The following is a 19,663-nucleotide window of genomic DNA, read 5'->3' on the forward strand; positions in this document are numbered from 1 at the left end:
AAATTTGAAAATATAAAAAATTTCAGACTCAAGGAGTCTGAAAGGGAAGACCCTGAGCTCACCTCCTTTCATAGACACACAAAAATTATAACTATTTACAGAGAAGCCACTAATGAGAAAAACCAGAACCTACCAGAGAAGACCTTCTACAAGTAAAGATATAAAGAAGGAACCACAACAAGATGGGTAGGAGGGGGCAGAGTTGGGGTATAGTCAAGACCTATACCCCCAGGTGGGCAACCCACAAATGGGAGAATAACTACAATTGCAGATGTTCTACCCAAGGACTGAGGGGTGTGAACCTCACGTACGTCTCCCTGGCCCAGGGGTCCTGTACCAGGAAGATGAGCCCCCAGAACGTTTGGCTTTGAAGGCCAGTGGGGCTTACTTTCAGTAGACCCAGAGGACTGTGGGAAATAGAGACTCAGCTCTTAGAGGGTGCACACAAAACATCACATGTTCTAGGACCCAGGGCAAGAGCAGTAATTTGAAAGGAGCCTGGCTCATACCCATCTACTGATCTTGGAGAGTCTACTGGACAGGCTGGAGGCAACTGGAGCTCACCCTGGGGACATAGACACTGGTGGCAGCTATTTTGGGGAGCTTGTTCTACCATGTAGACACTGGTGCTGGCAAGCGCCATTTTGGAATCCTCCCTCTATGTTATTAGCTTCGGGACCCAGCCCCACCCCCACTCCCCATTCTGTAGGCTCCAGTACTGGGATGCCTCAGGCCCAACAACTAATTGGGCAGTGACACAGCCCTACCTACCAGCAGACAGGTTGCTTTAAGATTGCTTGAGCCGACCACTGCCCTGGACATGGCCCTGTTTACCAGAGGACCCAGGATCTGGCCCCACACATCAAGGTGCAGGAAGTAGCCCTGGAATCCCCTGGACCCTGACCACACCCACCCACCAGCAAGCCAACACCATCTCTGAGATACTTTGGACTCCTCAGCCAGCCATCCTGGGATTCAACTCCATTCATCAGTGGGCTAGTACCAGCTTTGGGATACCCACGAACCTGCAGCTAGCCATGTCAGGAACCGACCCCACCCACCAGCAGGCTGACACTAGATCCAGGAATGCCGACCCTGTAACCACCCACCACGAAACCTGGCTCTGCCCACCAGTGAGACAGCACAAGCTCCAGGAACTGCTGCAGTCCAGCAGCCAGCTGCATAGTGACCCATCCCTGCCAACCAGTGGCCAGTAGCCTCCACACAAGACAGGGCTTGACAACCAACCAGACTGAGGGACAGCCACACCTACCAGACTGCCCACAGTAGACAGACAGCCACAACAGAAAAACCCACATAACCAATATAAGGGACACCCATAGAACTTACAGTTCTGGTGACCAGAGGGGAGTATGCTGCTGGGACATACCAGATGTCTTCTATAAAAGGCTACTTCCCCAAGGTATATGCTGTAAGAGACTCACTTCAGATATAAAGACACACAGACTGAAAGTGAGTTGATGGAGTGAGGTATTCCATGCAAATGGAATCAAAAGTAAGCTGAGGGGTTTCCCTGGTGGTGCAGTGGTTGAGAGTCCGCCTGCCGATATAGGGTACGCGGGTTCGTGCCCTGGTCCGGGAGGATCCCACATGCCACGGAGTGGCTGGGCCTGTGAGCCATGGCCACTGAGCCTGCACATCCGGAGCCTGTGCTCCGCAAAGGGAGAGGCCACAACAGTGAGAGGCCTGCATACCGAAAAAAAAAAGTAAGCTGAGGTAGCAATATTTATATCAGAAAAAATAGAGTTTTAAACAAAGATTGTAACAGGAAACAAAAAAGGACACTACATAATGATGAAGGGACCACTCCAAGAAGAAGATACAACAATTGTAAATATACATGCATTCAACATAGGAGCACCTAAATACATAAGCAAATATTAATAGACATAAAGGGGGAAACTGACAGCAACACAATAACAGTATGGGAATTCAACACCCCACTTGCATCAATGGACCAATCATCCAGACAGAAAATTAATAAGGAGATACTGGACTTAAATGACACATTAAACCTGATGGGCTTAATAGATATATATAGAGAGAGCATTCCATCCAAAAGCAGCAGAATACACATTCTTTTTAAGTACACATGGAATATTCTTCAGGATAGATCACATGTCAGACCACAAAACAAGCCTCAGTAAATTTAAGAAAACTGAAATCATATCAGCATCTTTTCTGACCACAACACTATAAGACTAGAAGTCAACTACAAGGGAAAAAAATTGCAGAAAAACAAACACAGGGAGGCTAAACAATTGCTACTAAACAACCAATGGGTCACTGAAGAAATCAAAGAAGAAATTTAAACAGGAGAACAGGAATAAAGATGCAGACGTAGAGAATGGACTTGAGGACACTGGGAGGGAGAAGGGTAAGCTGGGACAAAGTGAGAGAGTTTCATGGACATATATACACTACCAAATGTAAAATAGATAGCTAGTGGGAAGCAGCCACATAGCACAGGGAGATCAGCTCGGTGCTTTGTAACCACCTAGAGGGGTGGGATAGGGAGGGTGGGAGGGAGATGCAAGAGGGAGGAGATATGGGGATATATGTATATGTATAGCTGATTCACTTTGTTATAAAGCAGAAACTAACACACAATTGTAAAGCAATTATACTCCAATACAGATGTTAAAAAAATACCTGGAGAAATATGAGAATAAAAACACAATGATCCAAAATCTGTAAGATGCAGCAAAAGCAGTTCTAAGAGGGAAATTTATAGAAATAAAAGCCTACTTCAGGAAACAAGAAAAATATCAAATAAACAACGTAAACTTATCCCTAACAGAACTAGAAAAATAACAAAAAAAATCAGTAGAAGGAAAGAAATAAAGATCAGAGCAGAAATAAATGAAACGGAGACTAAAAAAACATAGAAAATATCAATAAAACTAACAGCTAACTAAGAATGAAATTGGAACATTTCCTCACACCATATACAAAGAAAAAAAAACCTTAAAATGAATTAAAGACCTAAATGTAAGACTGGAAACGATAAAAAATAGAAGAAAACATAGGCAAAACACTCTTTGACATAAATCGTAGCAATATTTTTTTGAATTTGTTTCTTAAGGCAAAGGAAACAAAAGCAAAAATAAACAAATAGGACCTGCTTCAACTTAAGAGCTTTTGCACAGCAAAGGAAACCATCAACAAAATGAAAAGACAGCCTACTGAATGGGAGAAAACTTTTGCAAATGATATGACTGATAAGGGGTTAATATTCAACATATGTAAACAGCTCATACAACTCAATATCAAAAAAACCCAAACAACAAATTAAAAAATGGGCAGAAGACCTGAATAGACATTTTTTCAAAGAAGACACACAGATGGCCAAGAGGCACATGAAAAGATGCTCAATATCACTAATCATCAGAGAAATGCAAATTAAAACAATTAGACATCACCTCACACCTTTCAGAAAGGCTATCATCAAAATGTCTACAAATAACAAATTTCGGTGAGGAAGTGGAGAAAAGGGAACCCTAGGGAACTGTTGGTGAGAATGTAAATTGGTGCAGCTACTGTGGAAAACAGTATGGAGGTTCCTCAGAAATCTGAAAATAGAACTACCACATGACCCAGCAATCCACTCCTCGGTATATATCCAAAGAAAATGAAAACACTATTTTGAAAAGGCATATGCACCCCAATGTTCATTTCAGCTTTATTTACAATAGCCAAGATATGGAAACAACTTAAGTGTCCACCAGCAGATGAATGGATAAAGAAGAAGATGTGGTATATATACACAATGGAATATTACTCAGCCATAAAAAAGAAGGAAATTCCGCCATCTGCAACAACATCGATGGACCTAGAGGGTATTATGTTTAGTGAAATAAATCAGACAGAGAAAGACAAATACTGTATCTCATCACTTATATGTGGAATCTAAGAAATAAAACAAACGAATGAAATATAGCAAAACAGAAACAGACCCAACCAGATATAGAGGACAAACTAGTGGTTACCAGTGGGAAGAGGGAAGCGGGGAGGAGAAAAAGAGGGGTAGGGGATTAAGAGGCACAAGCTACTATGTATAAAATACATAAGATACAAGGATATATTGTACAGCATAGGGAATATAGCCAATATTTTATAATAACTTTAAATGGAATATAATCTATAAAATTTTGAATTGCTGTGTTTAATACCTGCAACTAATATAATATTTTACATCAACTCTACCTCAATTTTTTAAAAAAAGTTAAAAATATTGACAATTTTAAAATACTGTGCATTAACATTTTTATAGCCTAAAAGTTACCTGAGGAAACCTTTATCGCTTTTGATATCAGGTACCCCTGTTATATTCTCTCAAATCAACCTATCATTTCATTCTGTGGTATTGTTTTATCATAAATTTTTAGTATATATTTATATGATTTATTGGTCAATTAAGAGGAAGCTACATAAGAACAGGGGCCATGTCTGTTTTGCTCAACATTGTTTCCCAGCATCTAGCATAGCTTTGGGCACAAAATGGATGACAGATAAATATTTCTTGAATGAGTGAATGAGTAGAGCATTGCTAGGGAAAGTTCAGGTAGCTGGTTTGTTTTTAATATCTGCATAGATCTTAGTTATATGGGTAGTGTCACAATTTACTGATCTTACCCTTTTAGGCATTTGTTTTTTGCCAATCTTGTGCCATTTTAAATAATCTAAATGTTATTCATATTTACCTATGAAATGTGTTAGAACATGGAAACTAATATCAAAAGATTTTATAACACATAACAAAATATCCCCCAAACGTGCTGGAAAACAGCATAAAGAATGTCAGTATTAAGTTAACTGATGCACTGGTCCCACCAATATGAGACTAGATATCTGAATCCAATGATTTAGCTTTTTCTTTTTCTTTTTTTAAAATAACTTGATATTGAAGTCTCATAATTGAAATATTCTTGATGTTTGCATGCCCTTTATTGTTTTTCACATTCTGACTTCAAATATTTAAGTCAAGCATATATTTATTAAAGATATTATTTCCACCATAATCATAAAAAATAAAAACTTTGCTTGTTTATTGAAATCTCACCTTTCTCTGATTGCTTGGGATCTGCTAATATGGCAAAGCTGCCCTGAGAAGTAGCATCGTTTCTGGTTTCTGGTAGAAATGAAAATGGTGCCACAGGTGGAGCCTGATTCAGAGTCCAAATAGCAGTGGCCTCTACTTTAAAAATATATTTAACTGACAAAATTATTTGTTACTGTGTTGGGGAGTAAACGATACGGGATAAAACTAACCACAAAATATATTAATATGTTCAAAATCAAATAGAATTTTAGAAGTAAGTGGTGTTTGCTTTGGTTTTTATTGTGGACTAGTCTCTCCCCAAATGGCAAAGAACAATGATAGTGAAAAAACAGGTCAATGTAACGCCAACTACAAGGTAAAACAGAAAGTAAATGTCTAGCTCCTTTCACAATATTCATCAGAGAAGCGTAATAAAGCTTGTGCATACATGGACGAAAATAAACCTGTGTCAAGAAGCATCAGGGAGGACAATACTGGTGATAAAATGGGCCAGTACGGCCAGTACGGCCAAGTCTAGTTTGATTCCCGGAGGAGACAGCACTGTAGGACTTTAGTGTAAATATGTAAACCTGAGTGTTTGGAAAATTCTGGGATAATATAAACCTTTTTTTCTCCAGACCCAGTCACTGATCACATACAAATCAGTGTTGCTAGCTACACATTGCCTCACTTCTGCTACTTCCCTTCGACCAGGAAATGGTGAGGGAAACATACTCCTTGGGCAGTATTATACATTGAATGGGGATTGTAGTGATTTTAAGGTCCCTTTTTCAGGGCCTCTTATAGCCCTATCTCAAAGGGTATAACCCTTTGATTAGTGTCTGTCCAGGGATGACAGAGACTGTCCTTTATGGGAAGGGAGTAGATTGAAGACTTGTGAACAACCTGCACAATAGTTTGCTCAGGTATAAAATGATAGGGTTGGGTTTAATTTGTAAAGCCTCTTCCAACTCACATACTGTAAGACTTGTTTCTCTTATTCCACTACTCCAGTATCCACCCAAGGTACCAGTAAAACCAGAGCGCTCACCATAAGCTTAAAACACGCTGGGCTTTCCTGCCTCTTCCCCTATGGTACCTTACACTGGAAAAGCCCTCCCCACATCACCACCTCTCAGACATACTTATAATTGAAGGCTTATCTCAAATTCTTTATCTGTCATGACATCCATTCATGGGGACATTTTCTCTCTCTCTGCCTGCCTCTCTCTGTCTCTCTCTGTCTCTCTCTCTCTCTCTTTGAACTCTGGGAGCTTTTTTTCCTGCTTCCATGACTTTTATATCTGTATTTGTGATACGTAAGCACATTTTTCTTATCTTTTAACAAGCACTGAACATGGAAGTTACATTAGAAAGTAACATGGAAGTTACTTCCAAGTTTCCAAGTTAACATGGAAGTTACATTTGAAAACCCTCTGTTATTCTAACACACACAGACTCGGCTACATGTGTTTGTACAGAATTTGGAGAGAGTAAGTAAAGGTTCAGAATCATTTGAATTCACTTTTTGTGTCATTCATATCTCCATTCCCTGGGGTACTACATATTCCATGTTCCTGAATTTAAATAGTAGATTTGAAATAAACAATGATGGTAAAGTGATCATAAATGCAAAAACCAAAAACCAAAGAAATTGAGCTACTTCACTTGGTCTTTAAAATTGAAATTTCTTTGTTTTAACTTGTTTCTGTTTTAAATCTAGAGGATGAATTAAGAAAATAATAATTATTGTTGACTATTATATGACTTTTACTGAAAATAATTGTGTCATATGGAGGAGAGGATAGGAAAAAAGGAGACACTGCAGATTTCAAATACACTAGGAATGCCACTGATCTAAGCCTTTCTCCTAATTTGAAAAATGCGAATAGTATTATCTTACTCACAGGGTGAGTGTGGAAATGCAATGAGGTAATACACACAAGGGCCTCATTGTAGTGCCTGGCACAGAGTGAAGCAGCAGTCCTTATTTTGAATTTTGATGAAGATAGCAGTGTGTGTCTTACTGAGAGTAGAAAATGAGGTAAATGAATAAAATACGGATATATGATGTGTTAGGTAGGGATATATGCTAGGGAGAAAAAGTATATCAGTAATTGGCAAGGTAGTAAGTTGAAATTTTAGAGTGAGAATGATTGTTAAGTAAACTGCAAGAAGGCAGGGTTTAGTGGAAGAGCTGTATGGGGGAATAACATTCCAGGCAGGGGGAAAGAAAGGACAAAGGCCCTGAGAAAGGAATGTACTTGGAATATTTGAGACATAGATAAGTATGGCTGGAGCAGAGTGAGTGAGGGGGGGAAAGTAGTGGGTGATAAGATTAGCAGGTCATAGTATGATGAGACAGATCTTGTAGAGTTCCAAAAACCATAGAAAAATTTTAACTTTTTCTGTGAGGAACATGGGAAGCATTTGAAAGGTTTTCAACAGAGGAGTGATAGAAGTTGACTACATTTTATCATTTCTGACCCCTGAGCTGAAAATAGACTGAACAGTTATGCCGGGAGACTAGTTTCCATAGTCCAGATGAGGTACAATGATGGGCTGGACCAGTATGGTGGCAGTGGTGGTAGTGAGAATTGGCTTTATTCTGGATATATTTCAAAGGTAGGGATACGTAAGTTGAAAATGTTATAGTCATCTTCTCTTCTGTTATTCTTCCCTAACATGTATTCTAATGCTTTAAAATACTAGTCACACCTGAGGATTTGAGTAATCAACTGGTCCAACTGGTGGTCTCAGACTCTAAGTTAAGCACACAACTGGTCTGTTTATTATGGAACAACAATCAACAATGAATCAACATTTTTTTTTCAAGTGGGAAAATAACATCACATGTCTTAGTGTCTTGGGGATTCCATCTTCCTCCTACCTATATATTATGAACCCTTTAAATTGGATAAGAGTAACCTTCACTTTTCTCTTTACAAAGGTCTTCTTCCTTTCTTATTTTTGTGCCAAGTCTTGTCTAATCCAGGCCATTAATGGGTCTTTGACTTCTATTAATTTTTGGCTTATCTGTATAGAGGGAAGGGATCTGTTTTTCCAAACATATTATCTCTAAATCTTTTTATTTGTATAGAATACCCACATGCTAGCTGGTAAAGTCAATGATTCCTCAATCTTCATTTTAATTACATTAAATTAATCTCATCAAAAAATCTATTGAGCATGATGCCAGACACTGTATTTTAGGGATAAGTAAGATATGATTCCTTCTCACTAGTAACTTATGATCTCCGGGGCAGATTTAAACTGATCAAAAACTCTACATTACAATGTGGTAAGTTCTTCAGTTAAGAGGAAGCAAATAATTTTGTCTGGCCAGGTTGGAATCATATAACAAGGAAGAGCATCTGAGAGGTGAGTTTCACCAGTGGAGAATGAGGGAAGGAACTTCCTAGAAAAAGGGAGCAGGAAAAATACTCAGAGCTGTGATGATATATTCTGTCTAAGGGAAAAAAAAAGTAGTCCACTGCAGTTACTGTGTCATGCCATATGTGTAGATGGATGGAGGTGAGGTTGGATAGATAGACTGAGAAATGATTATGAAGGGCCTTAATATATTAAATCATTATCTAGTTCTGCCAAATTGACTTGCTGATTTTGCCCAGAAGCTAGAATTGCTTATTATAATGAAGAATCTTTTGATCATCCAATACTACCTGGGACCTGAGCCTGTTCTTCAATTTTTCTAGGGAGTAAATAATCCTGGGACCTCAGAAACATACCAGGTATGCATATTTGTGCAGTAATACTCCCATTTTGTTACATCTACATTAAAAGTCTTCTTTTGAAATAATTATAGACTCATAAGAAGTTGAAAAAAGAGTTACAAAAGGTTCCATGTACCCTTCACCCAGCTTTCCCTAATGATGGCATTTTATACGGCTTACAGGTAGTATAAAATCAAACCAGGAAGTTAACCTCAGTACATTACTGTTAACAAGAATACAGACCTTTTGCAATTTTCACCATCTTTTTAACCTACATTTACATGTATGTGTGTGCATGTGTATTTCTATATAATTTTATTTTATGTATAGATTGTTATAACTATCACTATAAATCAGGATACAGAACTGTTCCATCACCACAAAAGAACTCCCTTGTACTACCTCTTAGAATTCATACCCACACACCACCGTATTCTTGTCACTGTCCCCTGGCAACCACTAAATTGTCCTTCATTTCTATAGCTTTGTCATTTCAAGGATGTTATATAAATGGAATCATACATGTGTAACTTTTGAGACATTTTTCACTAAGCACAATGCCTTGAAGTCCAATCAAGTTGCTGCATGTATCATTAGTTCATTCCTTTTTATTGCTGAGCAGTATTCCATTGTATGGAGGTACCAGAGTTTTTCAGCCATTCACCTATTGAAGAGCATTTGGGTTGCTTCTAGTATTTTGCTATTATGAACAAAGCCACTGTGAATATTCATGTACATGTTTCTTTTGGTGAACGTACATTTTAATTTCTCTAAGATCATGCCCAACAGGGCAGTTGCTGGGTCCTGTAAGGGCATGTTTAGTTTTGTAAAAATTGCCAAACTATTTTCTAGAGTGCTTGCACCATTTGACATTCCCACCAGCAACGTATGAGAGATCCAGTTCCTTCATATACGTGCCAGCATTTGGCATTATTGGCAGTTTTTATTTTAGCTTTTTATTTATTATTATTATTATTATTATTTTGCGGTACATGGGCCTCTCACTGTTGTGGCCTCTCCCGGCTCCGGACGCGCAGGCTCAGCGGCCATGGTTCACGGGCCCAGCCGCTCCGCGGCATGTGGGATCTTCCTGGACCGGGGCACGAACCCGTATCCCCTGCATCGGCAGGCAGACTCTCAACCACTGCGCCACCAGGGAAGCCCTATTTTAGCTTTTTAAAAAGGTGTATAGTGATATACCATTGTGGTTTTAATATCCATTTCCTTAATGGGTAATGATTTTGAACATTTTCCTGTGCTTCTTGCGATCTTTATCTTCTCTTTGTACGAATGTACTTTCATGTTTTTTGCCCATTTTATAATTGAATTATTTGTAAAAAAGAAAACTTGAGTTTTGAGACTGATTTATAAATTCTAGATCTAAGGCCATTTTCAGATACATGGTTTGCAAATATTTTCTTTTGTAGTTGTCTTTTCATCCTCATAATAGGGTCTTTTTCAGTGTAAAAGTTTTAAATTTTGATGAAGTACAATTTATTGAAGTTTTTTTTTTAATGGGACCTGCTTTTGGGGTCCTGTCTAAACAGTAGGTCATTGCCTAGAACTAGGTCCCAAAGACATTGTCCTATGTTTTCTTCTAAAATTTTTATAGTTTCATATTTTACATTTAACTTTATGATCCATTTTGAATTAATTTTTGTATGCAGTGTGAGGATTAGATTAAAATTACTTTTTTAACCTATGGATGTCCAATTATTCTAGCACAATTTATTGAAAAAAATTCACGCTTCTTCCACTGAATTGATTTTGCACTTTACCAAAAATCAATTGTGTATATTTGCGTTAGTCTATTTCTGGTTTCTGTATTCTGTTCTATTGATCTATGAGTCTCTTATTTCTCCAGCTGTCTTGATTGCTGTAGCTATATAGTAAGTTATAATCTCAGGTTCATCTCATTTTATTCTTTTTTGTCAAAATTGTTTTAGCTATTCTAGTTCCTTTGCTTTTACATATAAATTTTAGAATATGCTTATCTATATCTGCAAAAAACCTTGAACAAAACTAACATCTTTACTATGGTGAGTCTTCCAATCCATGAACATATGTCTGTCCTTTCATTTAGATCTTCTTTGCTTTCTTTCCTTAGTGTTTTATGATTTTCTGTATACAGATTCTCTATGTGTTTTGTTAGATTTCCTTTTTTTCACAATTATAAATGGTATTGTATTTTTAAGTTTAGCTTCCATGTGTTCATTGCTAATATTTAGAATATAATTTACTTTTGTGTGTTGATCCTGTACCTCATGACTTTGGTAAACTCACTTATTAGTCCTAGCTGCTTTTTGGTAGATTCCTTGCAGTTTTCTACATAGACAGTGGTGTCACCTGAAAATAACGATAGTTCTATTTCTTTATTTCCAATCTGGATGCCTTCATTCACCTTTCTTTCCCTATTGCAATGGCTAGATCTTTCTGTACTATATTGAATACAAGTGATGAGAGTAGACATCTTTGCCTTGTTTCCAATTTTGGGGGAAAACATTGTCTTTCACCTTTAAGTGCAATATTAGCTATAGATTTCTTTTTTGGTAGATTTGCCTTATCAACCCTAGGAAGTTTCCCTGTGTTCCTAATTTACTGAGAGTTTTTATCATGAATCAGTTTTGAATTTTATCAGATGCTCTTCTCCATTGATTGATATGATCATATGATTTTCTTTTTTTTTTTTACATCTTATTGGAGTATAATTGCTTTACAGTGGTGTGTTAGTTTCTGCTTTATAACAAAGTGAATCAGCTACACACATACATATGTTCCCATATCTCTTCCCTCCCGTGTCTCCCTCCCTCCCACCCTCCCCATCCCACCCCTCTAGGTGGTCACAAAGCACCGAACTGATCTCCCTGCGCCATGTGGCTGCCTCCCACCAGCTATCCACTCTACGTTTGGCAGTGTATATATGTCCATGCCACTCTCTCACTTTGTCACAGCCCACCCCTCCCCCTCCCCATATCCTCAAGTCCATTCTCCAGTAGGTCTGTGTCTTTATTCCAATCTTACCCCTAGGTTCTTCATGACTTTTTTTTTCTTAAATTCCATATATATGTGTTAGCATACGATATTTGTCTTTCTCTTTCTGACTTACTTCAGTCTGTATGACAGACTCTAGGTCCGTCCACCTCATTACAAATAGCTCAATTTCGTTTCTTTTTATGGCTGAGTGATTTTCTTTTTTACTCTGTTGATATTGTAGATTGTATTTATTAATTTTCATATGGTGAACCAATCTTGCATTCCTGAAATAAACCTCACTTATTTGTGGTGTATAATTAATTTTGTGTATTGGTGGGTTCAGTTTGTTAGTATGTTGTTAAGGATTTCTGCCTATAGATTTGTGAGAAATTTTGTTTCTAAGTTCACAAGAGATTTTTGTCTGTAGTTTTCTATATCTATTTTTAAAGTATCAAGAAACTGTCAGAGATGTGTCTCCATAGCCACATCTCAAAAAATTGCCTTCTGTTTTAAGAAGGTAGATTCTAAAAAGCTTAATGTGGTCAAGCTCTTGGCTTCTATCTCTACCTTCCATACTACCGTGAAGGTAGGCGGGAAATTAGAAAACTTAGTTTCCACGTGGAACTCTCAGTCAGGAGTATACATTACCCTTCTCTAGCTAGTTCTTTACTTTTCCTGATAGTTTGAATGTTCTAAGATAGGAATTTCAGACTTGGAAAGCCAGCGTTTGCATCTTCTCAACTCATCACCAATATTGCATTGATATTTGTGGGAAGAAGTTAAACTTGCATGGTTACATCTAAAAAATTAAATATATTTAAAATATAATCAAGCAATGAAATATGATTACACATGATAAAGTTATTTTCTGTGTTCCTCAATTTATCTTATGTCTTCACTGATATTAATAGCATCACATCTATCACATAAGACAATGTAAAATTCATCAATTTCTTCACATAGATATTGACTCAGTCTGGTCCACTTTTATTGCTATTGTAATCATTAAGATAAAAGCAAACCCCTTATTTTACATTTATTCATACAAAATTCCAGAAGGCTTTTGATGTGTGCTTGTGCATAGCTAAAAATGGTTCCTTCTAAAAGTTTTCTTCTATATTTCTAGGGTTTTATGTTTATCTTATTTATTTTTATACATCATCTATAACACTTTTCCTGTGTTTTTTAAGGGTCTAGTAATAGCCTGTGAGACTATTATGTGACTGTGCTCAGTAAAATAAAATCATAAACTCTCAAGACTGTAAAACAAGAGATCAGTGTATATAACTCAAATAAAATCTCAGACTCAGACTGGTTAAGTGACTTGCTAAAGGTTATACACAGAGTCAGCATCAGAATCCTAACTAAATACCAGCTCTCCCATCTGTCAGAACAGTGTCAAGACTTGTAGCCCATAGTTTCACCTTAACCAATGGCAGACTATAAATGTATAGGTCAGTCTGAATTTTTGGTACAAATATAGTGGATTTGGCCTAGTTTCATTTTGGGGAACGTGAAACTCACTTGGAGGGAAGATTCTACAAAAATCAGATTTGGGGAGTCAGTAGTGGAGTCCCAGACTTCATGTCAAAAAACCCCTGGTAATTCCGATGCTGGTTACCTGAAGAATCACCTATGTGTGGTGACTTGTTCTTCTGGTACTCCCATCCGTGCCAACTGAGGGCAGTAGAACACTACCTGCTACCTGCTGCTGAACCTACTTCTAAAATGCATTGATCCCTATACCCGCTGCTACTGTTAATTAATCAACTAGGAGTCCCTCTTAAATTAGGAAGGTGAAGAAATAGGGAATAGGAAATCCTCTTTCAGTTGCCCAAAGCTGCTGAAACCTAGATAGGGCAAGTTTAGTGGCTGGTATTGACAGTAAAAATTTCAACCCTAGTATGAAGAAGCTAATTGAATGGATAAAACTAATCCCTAGGAACTTCTCTGAAAAATGTAGATGTAAGACAAAAGGTTCACTGGCAGACTGAGATCAGAATAGCAAAGTAGCTTGAAAATGTGAAACTGTTGTGAAAATGACTTTATCTTTGTTTCAAAATTGTCAGTTTCAGAACTATTTCTTTTTCATCTTTGTATCCCTTATAGCACTTTGCACACAGCACTCAATAGTAGTTGTTGAAGAGGTATCCCATAATGAATTCATCTATTTAACTCTCAAAAGGTCACTCTCTATATAATGTAATAAAGTGAATGTGATTCTATTATTTTCCATCAACTTCACTTGTTATTTTGAAAATCTTTGGGGAGTTTTTATGTAGAATGTGGTAGTTAATAGAATGGGCTTTGGAATATCAGCTCCATACCTTTTCAGTTGTGTGAACTTGGGAAAGTTACTTCATCATTCTGTGTCTCAGTTTCCCAATCTTTAGAATGGAAATAACAATATTAATTCCCTCAAAGGGCTGTTGGAAGGATAAATGACATAAGGCATATAAAGTACTTAGCACAGTGGCTGCCACAGAGAGAGTATGTGCTGATTAAATGTTCACAGGTAAGATAACTGATCTAAAATCAGTAATTGAGTCATTTACCTAACAGATGTTATGTACCAAGTACTGTGCTTATTGGGAGTTAAGACAGAGTTTCCCTAACTTTCTCAGTTCACAGAACCTTTAGTTTCTCAGTGAATTTTTCACAGAAACCATATGCCGGAAGAAATACCTATCAGTTCCACTTACTAAGTAGTTAGACCCAAGCAGTTTAATAGTTACAGTTTATGCTGTCATTCTGTTTTTGTCAAAAATTTACATTCCCCCATGATACTCCTTGTATCATGCTTAATGAAGCACTCTGAGACACCTGGGCATACAGTTTGGCAATCATGGAGTTAGGGATACAAAAGCAAATAAAATACGGCTCCTTCTCTAAAGGAGTTTTCAAATTTAGCATTGTAAACAACTTACTAAAATATTATAAATGCTTTACTGAAGTATTGCCAAGGTCTATGGGGGAAATAAAGGAAGCTTGGGTATGCAAGACATCATAAAGGAAGGATTATTTGACTAATGATTCAAGATTGAGTAGAAGATAATGAGACAGAAGAAAAGGAAAGGCAGAGAGAGGCAACAGTGTCAGTAAAGATCCTGATGTACAAGCATTTGTAGAAATTCAGAAGGTGGTAACTTTGTCTGTTGGTAATGATTGTAAAAAGAGAAAATTAGGAATAGACATAGAGATAAAGTAAATAACTGTGGCAGCCATGGAGGTGCACACAGAGATTGTTTTGCAAGAGAGAACACTCTGGAAGGAGTGCTATTAGCTGACAGCCTCCAGCTGCTGCACCTTTGGAGTCTGCTGCAACATTCCTACCGAGGCCACACCCACCCCAGGCTGTTCCCACCAAGGACTGATCACAGGGGAGCACCAGAGCGGGACAATTCTGCCTGACACGGAACTTCTCTGATGGGCGGTCTGCTCCGGGGCTTCCCATTGGCTTGGCCAAGGTTCTGCTGCAGTCTGATATTATACTGGTATTTACACTGAAGGGTGGCAGAATTTATTTCACAGTTGTCAGACCTACATTGCAGTCTGAAGACTCTCCTTGTCTCTCCTCTCTCCTGTTCCCTACCCATTTATCTATCACAGGCATTTCCCCCCAGTAAATGTCTTGTGCTTCTAATTCAGTCTTGGTGCGGTAGGTGTTTAACCAGTAAAGTAGGTCTAGGGTATAAGACGGATAGGCAAAGAGTGTGAGAAGGGGAGGGGTGGAGATGAGTGGGGACACATGAGAAGCGTTGTCCATGTGAGGCTAATGAGTTTAAAACTTACTTAGGAAATGAGGAGCCATCAAAGGTTTAGAGGCAAAGTCGTGATATTTTTCTTACCTAAATGGATCTAATGATATTCAGGGAGCTAAGTGTATAGTCAGGCCATGAATTAGGAGGAAAACTTGATTGGAGCAGGGGAAATCCAGTGTGGGTTTAGACATACTGGCTTTGAGGCTCAAGCAAAGTGCTTTTCATTTCTAGCAGGCAGAACTGTTTATTTCATTCTTGGAGCATGAATAAGGAGGGTCTCTGACTTTATTGTATTGGCAAGGTGCCTGAAGAATAATGCTATGGTAGTCTCTCCCTGCTTGCTTGTCACAATGGACAGCAGCATGATTGATCCAAATATGCAAACAGTCACTGCTAGAGGATGTCAACTTTCTTTAATGGCAAAGGTCATAGAAATTTATGAAGATGGTTACATGAAGCAGGAAATAGCACAGCATGCCCTCAGATAGAGGTCCAGCATCCTAGGACCTCCATCCTACCTGCAATTCTAGAGACGGCCTCTAACCCAGCCAGCTCTCCAGATGCGGTGCACACGTGTATGGACGGTGGGTGAACCTTTAGAGCTGCTGGGGAATTCCATTATTCTTTCCAAGTCCATCCTTCTCCCATTCTTTTAGATAATTATTATTATGCCTTTTTCTCTTTCCACAACCACCAATACCTCCTTCCTTTTCTCATCGTCAGCGGATGGTGGTGTTTCTTATTTCTCTGAGAAAATAGGAACATTCAAAAGGGAAGGTTCATATCTTCCCACCAAAGTCATCTTCAGTTTTCAGTTTTCTGCACCTCCCCTTGTGTCACAACAAATAAGCTCTTTATCCACTTACACAAGGCCAAATCCTCCCCCTGTGCATGAGATCCCATTCTTGACTTCTTACTCAAGGACATTGCTCAAGGATTTGTCCTCCTCTTTCTCTTATTATTTTTTCCCTCAGCACTGGATCAGTCTTCTCAGCATGCAAACAGACAATAACATTTCTCTCCCTTCGCCTCACATTTCCCTCTGACTGCTGTACCGTTTCTCTGTTGCCGTTTTAACAAACATTGTTTCTTCTTTCTTTTTTTTTAAATTAATTTATTTTTTGGCTGCGTTGGGTCTTCATTGCTGCATGCGGGCTTCCTCTAGTTGCGTTGAGTGGGGGCTACTCTTTGTTGCAGTGCGCGGGCTTCTCATCGCAGTGGCTTCTGTTGTTGCAGAGCACGGGCTCAGGTGCGCGGGCTTCAGTAGTTGTGGCTCGCAGGCTCTAGAGCGCAGGCTCAGTAGTTGCGGCGCACGGGCTTAGTTGCTCTGTGGCATGTGGGATCTTCCTGGACCAGGGCTTGAACCCATGTCCCCTGCATTGGCAGGCGGATTCTTAGCCACTGTGCCACCAGGGGAGGCCTGTTTCTTATTTCTGTCTTCTCATTTTCTCTTGAGCCCTATCTGATCAGGCTTCCATCTCCACCAGTCCACCAAAGTTTGCTTACAAGGTCACCAGTGACCTTCGTGTTGCCAGATCCAGTGATTATTTCTCGGTTTTCACCTATTGGATCTGTTTTGTGCACACAACTCAGCTGATCACTCTCTCCTTTTTAGACTACGTTCTTCACTTTGTTTCTGGGCCAGCATTCTCTTGGTTCTCCTTTTTCTCTGATGGTGTTAAATAAAATAACATCCCCTAGTGTAGCCTTCTATGCCTTTAAATTACTTCACATCATGAAATACACCATGACATATTACATATGTATTTGTTTACTTGTTATTTGTCTCTTCTGATTCTAAAATGTAAACTCCCTGAAAGCAGCAATTTGTGCATTATTTACTGCTGTATTCCTGGCTTCTAGAGCAGTACCTGCCATGTAGTCTATACCACATAAATATTCATTGAGCAAATTGATGAAAATAACTCCAATATAAACCTGAAGGTTTTTTTCAAGTCTGGGTACAGTGTGTGCCATTTCTTTAGGGCCATCCCTCTAGCTTTAAGACCACCCACCCGCCTAGGTTTTATTCCTAATTGAGGTCCATCCTTGTACTATATGAAAGGAAAGCAAATGTCATATTGACATGCTTAGGATTCAGATAGCCAGAAATTTTTGGTTTAAAATGTTCCTAAAATTCTTGTTTTATGTAGAAATGAGTTTTGAAGGTCAACTTTTTAAGATAAAAAAATCCCCTATAGTCAAAAATATCCTTAAAATATCCTTAAATCCACTAGAAGGTATGACACATCTGCTTTTGAATGTACAGTCCTTTATATTAATTGTTATGAACATAAGGGTTTGCAAGCTACTGAGATATATTAAAGAAAGGACCAAAATGAAAGTGTGCAGACTCTGACATCCAAATTAATCTTTCTTTAAAATAAAGATCAAATTACTCACTGCAAATAAGCGATGAGTGGAGATTTCTGATGTTTCCACATTTGCTGCAGATTTTACTCCACTATATTACAATATTAAGCCTCTATCAGCTTAATACAGAACATTAGATTTGCATATTGTTGTGGGGACTACACAAGATACATTTAGACGAGTACCTAGCACAAGGCCTGACACACAGTAGGTGCTCAGAAAATGTTGGCCAGATGTGAATCTAAGTCTTCTTTGATCAGACCTGCAGAGAAATGTTGTAGGGAAGAGCCAAAGTCCTCGCTAATTCCTGCTTTTTCAAGTTACTGTTTTCTGATGTGGCCAGTGAATAGATATTGTTCACGACCTTGGGCAGAGACTTCATGGAATCACCTTTTAGGCGGACTTGAGGGAGGGGTCCTCTAAATTGGCATGTAGTTAATTGCATGAATGGAATTATGCAACTTGTCATGAGTAAAAAGTAGTATTTGTAATGATGGAAAAAATGTAGCCCATAGAATATTTTGATTTATTAAGCTTGTCTTTCACAGTGAGATAAAGCAGTTGAGCCAGAAATAATTAGACCATGCCCTACCTCCCCTCCATAAGCCCTGCTTTGGTAGGTTTGGGATTTGAAAAGGAGAAGAGTGACTTAAGGTAGGCGTGTTGATGGCACTATACAAGACCGGGGGCCTAGTCAGAGATGCAGTTGGTGTTATGTTTACACCATTGAGAGAGGATGTCCTTCAGCTTGTCGGTTTTCACCATTCTTGTGGTATTTTTATAATTGGCCATCTCTGGTTCAGTGTGGTCCATGGACTTTGTTTGCCACCGTCTGCTCCTTGGATATCATTGGTCCTTTGTGCTTTTCTCAATTCCTAAAACTCTCTTAGGCACAGAAGTTCAGTTCAAAGTCTATGAGTATAAAAGTATAGCTTTTCCCAACAACAACAAAGACAACTCAGGCTTTTGAGCACTAACTTGTTCCAAGCTCAGTGCATTGCACATGTCTTTTTATCTTCACAAAACCCCGTGAGAGTGGATTCTTAGGAGTAGCATCACCATCACCTGCGAACTTGTTAGCAATGCTAATTTTCAGGCTCTGCACAGACCTACTGACTCAGATACTTTACCAGTGGGAGCCAGCCATCTGTGCTTTAATAAGCCCCCTATGTGATTTTGGTGTAGGTGAAGTTTGAGAACCCCTGCCCTAGGTTGGCATAGGCAGTGCTATCACTGCCATTGGAAATGTGAGGAAGGAAGATAAAATTACACTGAACAGAAATGGGGCAAGGCCACAGAGCTGGTAGGCCATAAGTCTAAGTTGCAAACCTGCACAGTCTGATCCCTGGTCCTTCAAATATCCTGCCTTGGGGAGAATGAGATTTGTGATGGTGCTACTTTGCTTTTGCCCTCAGTACTCAATTTCAGCTGCGTCTGTTTGGGTCAGTTCCTGAAAATAAACTCAAAGATGGAGATCAGCCTGCAGGGAGTTTACAGGGGAGTGCCTTTTGAATCAACACCCATGGGGTGTGAAGGAAGCCACTTGGTGCAGGTGGCCCCAGGCGATGGGGCCTGACCCTGGGCCAGGTTGTCTTAGCACAGAGCCTTCAGCTGCCAACACTCCCAGCAGCTGGGCGAATGAGTGCCTCAGTCCTGAAGGGGGGAAGTTGGGGGAGTCAAATTCTCCCCATAATGTCTACCAATGCTGGGATTAGGAGCGCCCCGACCATCCACAGACTTGAAAATCTGCCCATAACTTA

The sequence above is a fragment of the Mesoplodon bidens genome (assembly GCF_964165515.1).
Source record: "Mesoplodon bidens genome assembly, chromosome: X".
Taxonomy (NCBI): domain Eukaryota; kingdom Metazoa; phylum Chordata; class Mammalia; order Artiodactyla; family Ziphiidae; genus Mesoplodon; species Mesoplodon bidens.